Source organism: Cygnus atratus, chromosome 1, assembly GCF_013377495.2.
Source record: "Cygnus atratus isolate AKBS03 ecotype Queensland, Australia chromosome 1, CAtr_DNAZoo_HiC_assembly, whole genome shotgun sequence".
NCBI lineage: Eukaryota > Metazoa > Chordata > Aves > Anseriformes > Anatidae > Cygnus > Cygnus atratus.
The window spans coordinates 195315569-195329980 of record NC_066362.1 but is presented as its reverse complement, the minus strand read 5'-3'; the positions used below and the strand labels follow the sequence as shown (position 1 = coordinate 195329980).

Below are 14412 nucleotides of genomic sequence, written 5' to 3'. Positions count from 1 at the left end.
TATATATCTGTAGCACACAGATTCAATTACGTTATTTTAATTAGGAACACCTGAATTTTCATTTCTTTCCTAACAAGGCAGAGGATCTTTTTTTTTTTTTTTTTTTAATAAAAATAAAATAAAAAACCCTCTTCCAATAACAAAGTATTAACATCTATTTTTTGAACTTTTTGTAACGACACAACAACATATTTTTAATTTATATAACTGCTAAATCCTGATCAAGATTTAGATTAAGTATTGTTAGATTAAATTAAAATAATAATAATAATAATAGAAAAGATCTACTTTAAATCTTACTGAATGGAAGAATTCAAAACTACTTTTTTTTTTCATAACTGTTTTTTTTTCATAACCAGTGGTATGTTAATATTTGCTATTGAGTCACCCGATTTTCACGGACTATATCTTGTTATTTAAAAAGACAAGCAAATTTTTGATGAAGAAAATATATAATGAGCTTATTGTTAATAAGATTCTCATTTGTAGTCCAGACACTCCCGGTTCTCTAACAAATCCATCATTCCAATGCTAACTTAAGCTTATTATGTAAATCAGAAAGACAAATCATGGCCTTATCCTTTGTGTAGGTTGTGGTAAAGACCATGATTTTCCCCACTAACACTCTTGCACAAATCATAGTATTCCTGCTCCAGAAACACAATTTCTCTGGTTTCTGTCGCAGCAGGCTGCCATTTGCACTTTTTCTCAAGTATTACAAAATTTGCCTCCAAGAACATTCAGAGGGAACCAGTTAATTCTTTCATTTCTCATTTCCTCTTTCCTCAAAAGGAAGAATTCTGATGACATCATTTTTCTTCCCATTAGAAAGATGTGAAAGTCATAATGCTGAAAGCTAAAAGGACTTTAAAATCTGTCCTCACCACATGACATGTTCAGTGATGACATGCTTGCAGTGACCACAGTCAAAGCATTCTTCAGTTTAACAGTTCCTGGCTTTGGAGTATATTTATCTCAGAAGTACTTTTAATGTTATTATTTTGACATTGGACTTAAAATAGAGAGTTGATGGCGTTTTTTAAAAATAAAGTGTTTATTAAAACAAAAATAAAATAAATTGAAAAATCACAGAATTAAGAGGTTTTCACAGCTCAGACAATGATATAGTCCAAGCTAGCATGAAGAGCTGAATGCTATGCCCCTGTTCAACAATCAAAAAGCCTTGCCCTCAAAGGAAAGTAGCTCAAGGGAAAAAAAAAAAAAAAAAGTGTCTCTTTTTCCTTTTTATTTTTTTAGATTGTACTTAGATTGTATTCTGTTTTCAGTTTCAAATAAACTGAATTTCTAAACTTTACATCTAAACACACTTTTTTCACACAGATATTTCTAATGTCAAATTGTGTCCCATGCACTCACCTTATATATACCTCACTCCTCAACCTTTTCCTCATTGTGATTTGGCCCTGCAACATAACATACAAACATTCTATTTTGTTCTCCATACAAACCTCGCACATCATTGGTTTTCTGGCTTCAGCCAGGAAATAAAATACATTTTGTATTATGATAGTGCCAAAATCCAATTTTGAATGAGTATTCATACTTTATTTCTTATTAGAATAAATTAGAGGACATGGGCTATACCTGTACTTACAGGTTTTCAATGTTTTGAATCTTCGCATTTCAAATAGGCTTCCTGGGCCACACAGACAGCCAAAAGGATTGTTTGTAACAAAAGAAAGAAAAAAAATATTTATGTATCCTTTTTCCACTATGGCCATTTTTTAACCATGTAGGCCAGCGGACAGAGATTTTAATCAAAAGAATCAATAGAGAACCATTCTTGATATCATTTTTTCTTCATCCCATACACTTGTTTTTCTGTATTTTTGAGAGTGTTTCATGCTTGTGCTATTTCTGTACAATAGTAACATCTGCACAGTATGTCAATATTCTTTATAAATGTTATCTTAGTTCACTTTACTAATGTATAGACCATGTCCTTATTGAAAAATAATCTTAAAGATAAGAATAAAGTAGAGATATTGACTTCTTTTTATTACATTTGTTATGATGAGGTTGTTATGATAGAAACATCGTTCATGCTGTTATAGGCAATGTTGCTTTAATTGTAAACTCTATTGTAAACTCTATTTTGAAGAGCTTTATAGCTCAGTCATAAACATTCATCTGTAATATGGTCTGCAAGAACTCAGCTGATAGTCCATTTTAAAATTTTGCTTTTTAAAAGAGATAAAACAAAAATGAGGTAAAATTACATATGTTTAAGGCACAAAACTGAATGAAATTTTGTGAATTATAATCCAGGAAATATTGTAAAGTGTTCTCCTGAAATAATTCACTTTTGGAATAAATTCTGGTTTGCAAATATCCCACAGTTTTAAATCCATTGAATGTTGAATTTTATCACCTAGATTTGACTTTTTAACTGATTTTTCTAATAGTTCTTCATGCTTTAATTAAAATTGTATTATTTATGTCATTATCAGTATTTTCATTATACAGTATGTACAGAAAGCTTACTGAAGATTTTACAATATGCAGACATAAATGCAAAATGTGTTTGAATAGCTGAATGCAATATCTAAGCAAAGATCAGAGTGATGATATAAAATCTATATGATCTGCTGGAGTGGATTTGACTGGAACCGTGAAACATTTGCATGAAGTATCTGCAGAAGTTATTTCTGCTTGAGTCACTGATTAAGAAAATGACATAGAATAATGGCTATAAGGAAGGCTAACTATTGCATATCTTTTTGTAGGTGTAAAAAGATAGACTTTGCAAGTCCACATGTTAAAAGGATGGTTCTGTGAGATCTGGTTAGCAAAAGGTGTTATGAGGATGAGAGAAATTTCAGAAAAGAAGAAAGGCACTCAAGAAGTACATCTTTGGTCAAAGGTTTTATAGTGTTTGCTTCCTTTCCTTTCTTTTCTTTCTTTTTTTTTTTTTTCATTTTTTCTTTGAAATTTAACTATATATATGATTTCTTGCAGGAACACAAAATTAGAACAGAAAATAATCTGACAGTAGTGAGTCACAGATCCAGGCTGCAGAGTACTCTGGCTAACATGTTCATCTGGTCTTCCAACATAGGTGAACAGAATCTTGCAGTATTGCCGCATGTTGTTTCTTAATTGCAAAGGACAAAATTTAACCCTCTCTGCTATTCATATTTGTAAAATATTCCTTTTCCTTTCAGTCCACCAGTTAAAACTGTGTTCCAGGCCTTTTATATCTTTCTCCCTGACTTGCATCCTTCTGTTGTCTGATCTTGACAAATCCAATATGACCTTGTTTGTATTCATCCAGAATGTTGCAGAACTGGTATTCATGTGTTATCTGTAGATAACAGTGTTCTTTGTGGGTTCATACTCAGCAGGAAGCATCTCCGCATTTAAAATGTCAAGAGAAGCAGAAGAGAGCAGCCTGTTGGTGTGAACCTCTTCACACCAATCCAGTATAACAAAAGGTCCTGTGAGAATTTCTATTCTTATGACCAAATTATTTGCTGACATAAATCTCCTTACTATGACACCTTCCATTCCAGCCCTGGTATTATGCTAAGGAATTACAAACTTAACGCACTAATCACAGTTTAAAGCAAACTTGAAGTTAATCTCTGCTAACTGTACTAGGCTGCATCCCAGGGTCATTGAGATGAGTGAAAGGTCAAGGTGAAAAACAGCAGCTGAATATTCATAGAATCCTAGAATCATGAAATGGTTTGGGTTGGAAGAAACCCTTAAAGATCATCTTCTCCACCCACCCCTGCCATAGGTAGGGACATCTTTCAATAGATGAGGTTGCTCAAAGCCCAATCCAACCTGGCCTTAAACACTTCCTGCAACAGGGCATAAACAACTTCTCTGAGCAATCTGTTCAAGCTTATTACTATCCTCATCTTCAAAATTTTTTCTTATATCCAGTCTAAATCTATCCTCCTTCAGTTGAAAACCACTGCCCCTTGTCCTACCACTAAAGGCCTTTGTAAAGTCTCCATCCTTCTTTTGAGCCCTCTTTAGGCAAAATAAGGTCTACCTTAACTCTACCATAACTCTTTTCTTCAGGCTGAACAATCCCAACTCTTTCAGCCTTCTTCACAAGAGAGGTGTTCCAGTCCTTCGATGACTTTTTGTGTCCCTCCTCTGGATGCACTCTAACAGATCCATGTCTTTCTTGTATTGACAGACCCAGAACTAGATACAGTACACCAGATGGGGTCCCACAAGAGCAGAGTAGAGGGGGAGAATTCTCATCTTGACTTTCTGGCCATGTGCCTTTTTAGGTAGCCCAGTATATGATCAGCTTTCTCAGCTGAAAGCACACATTGCCAACTCATATGTGAGTTTTAATCTACCAGTATCCCCAAATCATCCTCTGCAGGGCTGTTCTTAATCCATTAATCACTCAGACTCTACCGATATTGGGAATTGCCCCCAGTCCACATGCAGGACCATGTAGTTGGCATTGTTGAGCTTCATAATGTTCATATGGGCCCACCTCTCAAGGCTGTCTAAGTCCATCTGGTATCCCTTCCCTCTAACATATAACTCTTATTTCCCTCTAAAATATTAACTCATATTAACACCACTCAGCCCGCTGTCATCTGCAACTTTCTGAAGGTTCACTCAATCCCACTGTCTATGTCAGTAATGAAGATACTAAATAGTACTGGTCCCAGCAAAGACACTTGAGGTACACCACAAATCACTAGTTTCTGCTTGGACATGGAGCCATTGACTAGAACCTTTGGGTTTTATCATCCAGCCAATTCTTTCCATCAAGCCATATCTCTACAATTTAGAGGCAAGAATGTTGAGGACTGTATCAAAGGCCTTACAGATGTCCAGATAGAATGATATCAGTAGCTCTTCCCTTGTCCACTGATGCAGTTACTCCTTCTTAGAAGGTCACTACATTAGTCAGGCATGATTTGCCCTTGGTGAAGCCATGTTGGCCGTCTTTAATCACCTTCCTGTCTTCCACATGTTTCAACATAACTTCCAGGATGATCTGTTTATAGAGGAAAAACATGGGAATGTAACATGGTTATACAATGATACTAGTATTTGTGATACAAAGCAAGCTTCACTGTTTTTAGAGCCAAATATGACAATTCTGATGGCCATTTGTTTGCAATATTCCATCAGATTTTTATGGTGTGCTGGCAGACAGAGACATAGCTCAGAAATGTTCTCCAAAGTGGAATGGCCTTTCACCCACAGGAGCTGCTTGTCTTTGGACATTGTCTTTCAGAAGATTAAGCCTCCTTGTATTTTTCCATGAACATGAAACAGTCCTTGTCTCTTCCTACAATAATGGTGACACAGAGATACTTTGATATTACAGGTTACCTGAGTCTACATTCAGAACATTTGGTGCACATTAACAGGTCTCATTTCCACTGACTCCTGTGATAATACTGCATATATTGTTATCCTCTACACAGGAACCGCTGGCAAAACAAAGTGTGAAAGTGCACGATGAATCCCTGCACTGATAAGTGAAGGATGGAGGACTGAGGAATACTAACAAGTTTTTAATATACAATTTGCAAGTGAATTGAAAGCTAATTTTGGCTTGTCTTTTAAATGTATTATGGTACTCACAATTTAATGACATGCCAAGATCCCTGGTTTACATTTAATGGAACAAATCGTTCTAGATGTTATAGATCAGATGCCTTGCTGGAACTAAGGATTCAAATATTCAGTGTTTTTCCTACAAATAGGAGAAATACCAGGGGAACAAAATGTAAGAATCTAAGCACTGTGAAATATTAAGCAAATCACAATGTAGAATTCTGCAGGCAGCAATTTGCCATCACCCTCAAAAACAATTCTTAAAATGGTATCTTATTTTTCATCTACAGGTCACAGAGCTGTAAAAATGTCAGTTTCCTTTTTTTAAAACATGGAAATTGTAGCACAAAGTATTAAAATAAAATGATTTGCCAATCAAGCTATAGAATAGAGAGAAAAGCTGGTATTGAAATATATGTTTCTAAGTCCCATGCTTAGCAAATCATGCTCCTTCATGCCTATTCACACCACTTCTCACTTTAGGAAGTAGATTTTGTTAATTCTATCAGATGCCAAATCTAGAAGCTGTGAAGTTCTAGAAGCTTCAAGTTCTCTGATAGCAAAACAATCCCAAGAGGGAAATTAACATACACAGTAGAACATCATTTGTCAGTATTATAGATAGGGATGTCCTTACCTCTGGAGATAAATTTGTGATGAGAGGAAGGAACCGTTTTGAATGTGAATATGGCATCTTCAAGCTCAGTTTGTTTATTTAAGACAGAAACAGATCCAGTATTTGTTTCCTTCCATAGTACATGTTGTTTATGTCAAATAAATCTAAGACTTTCATCAATTTAAAGTTCATTTTTACTTCATACTGAAAAAGAATTTATGTCATAAGGTGCTACAGTAGGATTGGATTTTGTTCCTATTTTTTCAAGCTAGATTGATTTCTACCCTTCTTTGAGTAGATTTGCTGTTGCATAGACTTTATAATGCTGTTACAAGTATTGCAATCATTCATAGTAATGTAATAAACATTCTTTGTTAAATCTCAGGTAGCACTCCCAGGTCTCTTTCTGTCTCAGTCTGACTAAATGCTTCATACTTACATCTGGAAATTTAGAGCTAATTGCTTTTATCGTATGACAAAGGGAAATTTGAAAAAATCAGCCCTGGCAAACTGCAAGTCCCCATCAGTAAGACATAAATCCTGAAGAAGCAATATTACCAGTCCCCATCTTTCTCTCTGAGCACTGTCAAAGAAAACTTGTAAATGTAACCAAAAACTTTGGTAATTTAGAAGGTTTTGATTTAGGTTTAAAGATGGAGGAGAATTTTTGCAGATGCTTACTTGTAACTTCTACACAGAGAAATCTGCCTCCTTCCGTTTGCATTCTGAACTTACTATCCAGAAGTGCATATGCAGGCTTTCTTTCTGTGTCAAAACTGAGACGATCAGAAGGAAAACAAAAAATCTTGCAATCGTCAAGTAGTAGTTCCTCGTAATTACAATTGCCATTACTTGTTCAGGATTTCCCGTAAAGAAATAAATGCATGTATTATTACGTGGTACAAAACCTTAAACCCAGCACTTTCAGAAATCATCTATCTTCACTGTGTTCACAATCTTCACACTCCATTGCTGATCAGCAGATTCAAAGCCATCTTACACACCTTGGATTCTAGATTTACATATGATGTTCCCTTGTGTCATAATTGGTGGTAGACTTGTTGTTTCTGCAAGGCAATGAAAGGCAAGGCAAGACTCATGTTTCAGTCCTCTGGAAATGATCTTTACACACACACTTTCTATACCTGTAAAGATGAGTTTAGAAATCCTATATTAATGCGCAAGCTACAGAAATTCTGCCTGTCCAAAGTTTGGAGAAGAGAAAAATAACATGAAAATCTGTTATGAAGTAGATTTATATGGGTTAAGAAAGCAGTGCTTTTGTGGTACTGTGACTCTGAGAATCCATATAAACCCCTGTCAAAAATGTGTTACCTTTTTAGGCAAAATTTCTACCTTAAAGTATTTGTGTAATCTAACTTAAATTTGTGGAATTTTTGTGTGTTATCTCCCATACTCACACAGCAGATGTCATATATGTCTTTTGCTTTTCAAGTTGCTTCAGACTCTCTTTTCAACAGCTGTGCCCAGGTCACAGGCTTGTGACATTTTAAGTGTTGCTTTGTCTTTAATAGTTTTTAGTAGAATGTTCACTTCAGAGTGCCTCCAGCCAGCAAACTGAGGTGGGGAATGATACGGAGACTAGGAAAAAAAATAAAGAGTCACTGGATGGCTGAGGAAAAAAACTGAGCTTACTTTTGTCCTTATTTAAAAAGTATAGTAGCTCAATACCTTATCCATTCTACAATATAACACATTATTTGCTAATGATAAAATATAGCATGGAATTTTGCAAAGTGACCAACCCTGAATGCATGGCAGGAGACATTCAACATTTTTCCATTAAATTTGTCATTATCTATCTTTGCTGTTGTGATTTCATTAAGAGTAAATACCATTATCTAACTTTTAAATAAAGAGATGAAATATTACGGAAAAACTTTTTCCCTTTAACTCACTAGTTGCAAAACCAACTCAGCCTGTTGTGAGTAACATCTGTACCAGATTATTATTGTTATTATGAACAACTTGAATTTAAGAACTTGGAAACTTCTTTGGAATCACCAGAAGTGCCAAGTATCTTATCTTACTTAAGCTATCAAGCAGTTAGGAATCAAGTCTGAGCTATCATTTTAGACTGAGAAAACAGTAGAGAAAAGCCTTTGGAGTATAATTCATCATGGTTAAAGAATCATTATGGATAATGAATCACTAGACACAGGACTGTTATAGATGTTAGAGATGTTCTACCATGTTAGCACTCAGAGTGTGAAGAAGATGACTTGGAGCTGGACATACAGTCAGGCAAAGGCATTCTGACCTTGTTCTGTGCTGTAAGGACCAAGTCTGGAATAGGGGGAAAGTAAATCCGTGTTAATATACAACACTGACACATGTATCAGACCTAATATAAACCATTAGACCTTTTAGCAAAATCATTGAATTGTGTAGAACCGACTTGCAAACCTCACCTTTTTTCTCCTCACTGGCTCCAAATTCATTGTCGTTTTCTTCCATTTTTGTTCTTAAGTCAACAATACTCACAGCTGCTGTGTTTCATAAATACAAAGAGATATGATGCATGAGTATATATATTTAATAAAAGATACAGGAGTATCAAATGAAAGCAAAAGTTATCATCTTGTATAGAATAATGAGTCTCCTACATCTCATCTGACCAAAGTAGGCTTATATACAATGATCTAAAGGTAAAATTGTGTGAATGGTTGATGTTTATTTCTGGAAAGTGTCTCATGGAGAGAATTTCATGATTCTCCTCAACATTTTAATCCTACATAATTAGTCTGTAATAATTAAAAGATATTTAACACAGTTGCAAAGCTGGAGGGCATAAGGACAAAGGGTTCTTTTCTAATTTCATATGCACAGGCATGCACAGATTTTAAGATATACTGTGATGTGAACCTTTGGGTTCAAAGACACAACTCAGAATAGTGATGTATGGTAAAGATAAATAGTGTGGAAAGGAATAGAAATTACAGTAGAAAATAATATATTTCAAAAGAGCATATCGATTTGTACCAACCAAAAATAGAAAAAACTAACCAATGCAGTCTTATTTAATATACAGCTGAAAAAGTAGGAGCTCAGATTAACAGAAAAGGTATTTTAAAATTCAAAAATGACTCTCATTTCCATCTCAACCCTTTTCTAAAAGAAATACATGCTTTATAGGTCCAAATACCTTTTTTTATTATTATTATTTAGGATGAAATTGCAAAACAAACAACTGTATAAAATTGCTTCTGTTTTTCAAAATATTTCTATTTCCAAATAAACTCATGAAGAACTACCAACAAATTCAATAGCATTTATTGTAAATAACAGAATCATAGAACGGTTTGGGTTGGAAGAGACCCTTAAAGATTATCTAATTCCAACCCCCCTGCCATAGACCAGCACACCTTCCACTGGACCAGGTTGCTCAAAGCCTCATCCATCCTGACCTTGAGCACTGCCAGCAACAGGGTATCCACAGGTTCTCTGGGCAATCTGTTCCTGTGCCTCACCACCCTCACAGTAAATAATTTCTTCCTTATATCTAACCTAAATCTCTCCTCTTTTAGTTTAAAACCATTACTCCTTGTCCTATCACTTCACTACCAACAAAAGTCTCTCTGAGGGACACAGTACCTGAACATTTTGTCTCCTTCTCTGGAGATATTCAAGACCCATCTGGATGCCTACCTGTGCAACCTGCTCTAGGGAACCTGCTTTGGCAGGGGGGTTGGACCCTACAATTCTGTGATTCTGTGATTCTGTGAACACTGTACTCCAGGTGGGGTCTCCAAAGACCAGAGTAGAGAGGGAGAACCATCTCCCTTGACATGCGTCTTTTGGTGCAGCCTAGGGTACAGTTGGCTTTCTGAGCTGCAAGTACACGTTGCCGGCTCAAGCTGAGCTTCTTGTCAACACCCCCAAGTCAGAGGGAATGAGTAGCTCCTCAGAGCTACTCTCAATTCATTCTCTGCCCAACCTGTATTTATGCTGGGATTGCCCCAGCCCAGATGCAGGACCTTGCACTTGGCCTTGTTGAACCTCATGAAGTTTGCCCAGGCCCACCTCTCAAGCCTGTCCAGTTTCCTCTGAATGGAATCCCTTCCCTACAGCGTGCTGACTGCAACACACAGCTTGGTGTCATCGACAAACTTGCTGAGGGTGCACTTGATCCCAATGTCCATGTCACCAACAAAGATGTTAAATAGTGCCAGTCCCAATACCAACCCCTGAGGAACACCACTTGTCACTGATCGCTACTTAGGACACAGAGACGTTGACTGCAACTCTTTGAGTGAGACCCTCCAGCCAATTCCTTACCCACCAAGTGGTCCATCCATCAAATCCATGTCTTTCCAATTTAGAAAAAAAAAAAAAAAAAGGACATCATGCAGGACAGTGTCAAATGCTTTGCACAAGTCCAGGTAGATGATGTCAGTTGCTCTTCCCCTATCCACCAATGCTGTAACCCCATTGTAGAAGGCCACTAGATTTCTCAGGCACAATCTGCCTTCCCTTAGTGAAGCCATGTTGGCTGTCACCAATCACCTCCTTATTTTCTACGTGCCTTAGAATAGTTTCCAGAAGGATCTGCTCTATGATCTTGCCAGGTACAGAGGTGAGACTGACTGGCCTGTAGTTCCCTGGATGTTCCTTTTTTCCCTTTTTAAAAACGTGTGCTGTTTTCCCTGTTCCAGTCAGTGCAAACTTCACTGGACTGCCATGACTTCTCAAATATGATGGATAATGGTTTAGCAACTTCATCTGCTGTTTCCCTCAGGACCCATGGATGTATCTCATCAGGTCCCATGGACTTGTGCACTTTCAGGTTCCTTAGCATGTCTTGAACCTGATCTTCTCCTGCACTGTGTTGTTCATCATTCTCCCAGTCCCTGTCTTTGCCTTCTGGGGCCCGGGCTTTTCCCAGGCTACAGCTCTTGTCAGTGAAGACTGAGGCAAAAAAGTCATTGAGTACCTCAGCTCCATATCCCAGGTGACCAGGTCTCATTTCCTTCTGGAGAGGGCCCAGTTTCCTTAGTCTTTCCTTTCATCTCTGGGGTAACTATAGAAAAAGCTTTTCTTATTGGCCTTGATGTCCCTGGCCAAATTTAATTCTAACAGGGCTTTGTCTTTCCTAACCCAATCCCTGGCTGCTTAGACAATTTCTCTGTATTCATCTCAGGCTAATATATTTTTCCTTCAAATACATAGTGCTGAAATTTAACTCTTATAATCTCTTCTAAATATAAATGCAAAACTATACCTTATGTTTTCTTCACATTCAAAGTGAACAAACCCATAATGTAATGACTATCACATTTAAAAGTGACCTCTTTGAACTTTTATTTCAGCTCAAATTAATGAGAGGTTAATGATGACACTTCCGAATTAGGTAGGTTTTTTGTTTGTTTGCCTTTTTTTTTTTTTTTTTTTCCTCAGTGATTCTAAGGTTTACCAACACTATTCAACTGATTGTTTCTAAAAGTGAGGAGAACCTTCTCTTTAAACTCAACTGAAACTTGCATAAAGATACTTATTGGAGTTAAATTTGAGCACTGTTATAATAAAAAACTAAGTAATATTCCCCCAAAATATCTGCTTAGTCCAAAATAAAAATGGGATATAACAATTATAAGATTTACCAATTATGCATATTATGTTGAACTCATATTAATGTTAGAGTTACTTCTACTACTACTCTATTTTTTAAGGATGAACAATATGTGTATACGTAAGCTTTTATGCTAGATTTTATGAGTTTTCTAGAACAGTCACAATTTTATTATTTCACATCCTTACTCAGATATATTTCATTCTTTCATTTCCCTCTCACACGAGACACAAAGGAGAAATAGGTATAGATATATTTTTATTTCAGACATAAAATTCATACCTCACTTGTGAGTTATGCAAGGAAAATAAGAAGCTTCATTAAACAGAGCTACAAGTTGTCTGTGAATAGTGATTTGCAGTTTGGGAGTACTTTCATTTGAAATTGTTAAATCTACACAGCTAAAGTAATTTTATCTCTTTGAAAAACTCCACTTACTATCTTACACTGATGAAGAAAATAGAAATTTATTTTTTTTAAGTACATTTCTTAATGACCCAGAGAACATCATTTGCTCTGTATTTGCATGTTATACACACTTACTTTCTGTAGTATACAGTAAAGCAAATTCCAAAAAATAGAAATAAACACAATTTAAAGGGAATTTTCTAAATACATGAATTTCAAAGTTAACGCTTTGTAGATAAATGAGCCAGCAGTCATTGTTTATAACGTCCTCATTGTTTCGTGGAAATATACAACATGGAAAATTACATTTATCAGTTCTATTCAGCTAAACCAGTTTCCCTCCAAGATAATAGAGTTTGTTGTTTTTTTGTTGTTGTTGTTTGTTTGTTTGTTTGGTCACTTATTTTATTGCAAGAAGGGCAAAAGAGCAAGTAAGTGAATATGGGCAACAAACATGGCAACATTATGGTGCCAAACAGAGTGTACCTGCCCACTTATATCATTTATAAAACTGAGTAATTGAGAAGTATTGCACTGTACAAGCAAAATGTATTTCTACTGTGGACCGGTGTTGTGATCAATAATGATTAGTTAAACACTTACCTGGCTAGAGTTGCTGTTTTGCAACCAGTAGTCATGACATAATTATATATAGAAAGAGAACAATCATGTAAGTAATTTACACTTAAATCTGATCCCAAAACAACAGAGTTATGAAATCTCCATAAAATCATTCAAGAAAGAGTGTAAATTAGAGTTTCAAAGTGAAGTGTGGAATTAGAGATAAAATATGATAGCTAATAAATGGGAAAAAAAATAAACTAATGTTGTTTCTTGTGCTACTTCTAACATATATAAATAACTATCAAAGTATAGCAAATCAAAATATCTTGCTAAGGAAGTAACAGGAATATTATAAGTGGTAAGGGTAAAGACAGTTGGTTTTATTAGTGTACCACAGACAGAAATATCCTATTTATTCTTAGTATTTAGAATGGAAAAGTATGAAGTACCTATGTCAGATAAAAATAAAAAATTCTTTTAATGTTCTAATTGAAAACGCCATAAAACAACTTCTGAAAAGTTGTATAAAACAAACTTTATAGCTTATACTCAAATGTGCTACACAGAAGAGTCCTCAAACCAAACAGGACACCAAATTTTGAAACCAGCTTGTAAGAAAGTATTTTAAGATTAATAACGCATGCTACCAAGCAACTATGGTGATAGAATAGGAACAAGAATAGAAGAGAGCTCATATGATCCATACATATCTGTAAAAAGACATAAATGATTAGTGCTGAAGAAAAAGAGATCAGTCTGTTTCTTTTACTAAGAAAAAAACAAAATGACAACAACAACAACAATAAAAACTTCATTTCCATACATTATCTATTCTATGGGGAAGAGACCATTTCACAAGAATAGAAAGGTACTTTAGGGATTAAGTCTCAGACATGAATCCACACTCATTCGAAATAAAGTATCTTTTGTCAGGTTAAATAATCAAGTTATCAACAAACTGATAAGGAAAACAATGATTCTCTGTTTCTGAAATATCCCAATAAATAGTGGATACCATTGCAGACATTGTTAGTCAATACAAAAATTTTGTGCTTATAGGCTCAATGAGATTCAATGATTTGTGACATTCAGGAAATACTAACTTCTGAGCTCCAATTACAAGTCTATGAATTTTCCAAATCTCTTTAAAGCACTTGAATTTGGAGCTGCTTGGCTGAAACTTAAGCCCAACCTCAATTACTGACAACCTATTTTTTTTCTGGCTGAATAATAGCTAGAGCCTTATACATCAGTAGTTGCCATATCTCTATTTGTTGTGTCTCAAATAGGACACCCTTAAATAATGTGACAGGTGTTGTTGTTGTTTTGTTCTGTTCTGTTTTGCTGCAGCTTCATACAGCTACAGAAAATTCCATCAGTGGAATCCAGCAAATGATGGTAGAAATGAATAGATAATTTAAATTTCAATCTCTGCTATGAACTGCATATCCCCATCTTCCACAAAATCCAACTGTGTTTACATCTAAGTTTAGACTTGATAGCAATTAAAATAAATCCAAAATATTTTTATGAGAAAAATTCAGCACGTAACAGTTGATTTTCCTTTTATGATGTCCTCCTAGCTTCTTTTAGAATACCTGAAGTAGTCTAGTTCTCAGTTCACAATCAAATGAGTACATTTCTTTTTTCTTTTTAATTTTTCCTT

General features: G+C 35.4%; 1 protein-coding gene across 1 annotated transcript in view; it reads left to right on the top strand.

Annotated features, from left to right (window-relative positions):
• The window catches only part of CNTN5 (contactin 5), a 680315-nt gene that overhangs the window by 518869 nt on the left and 147034 nt on the right, over window positions 1-14412 (top strand).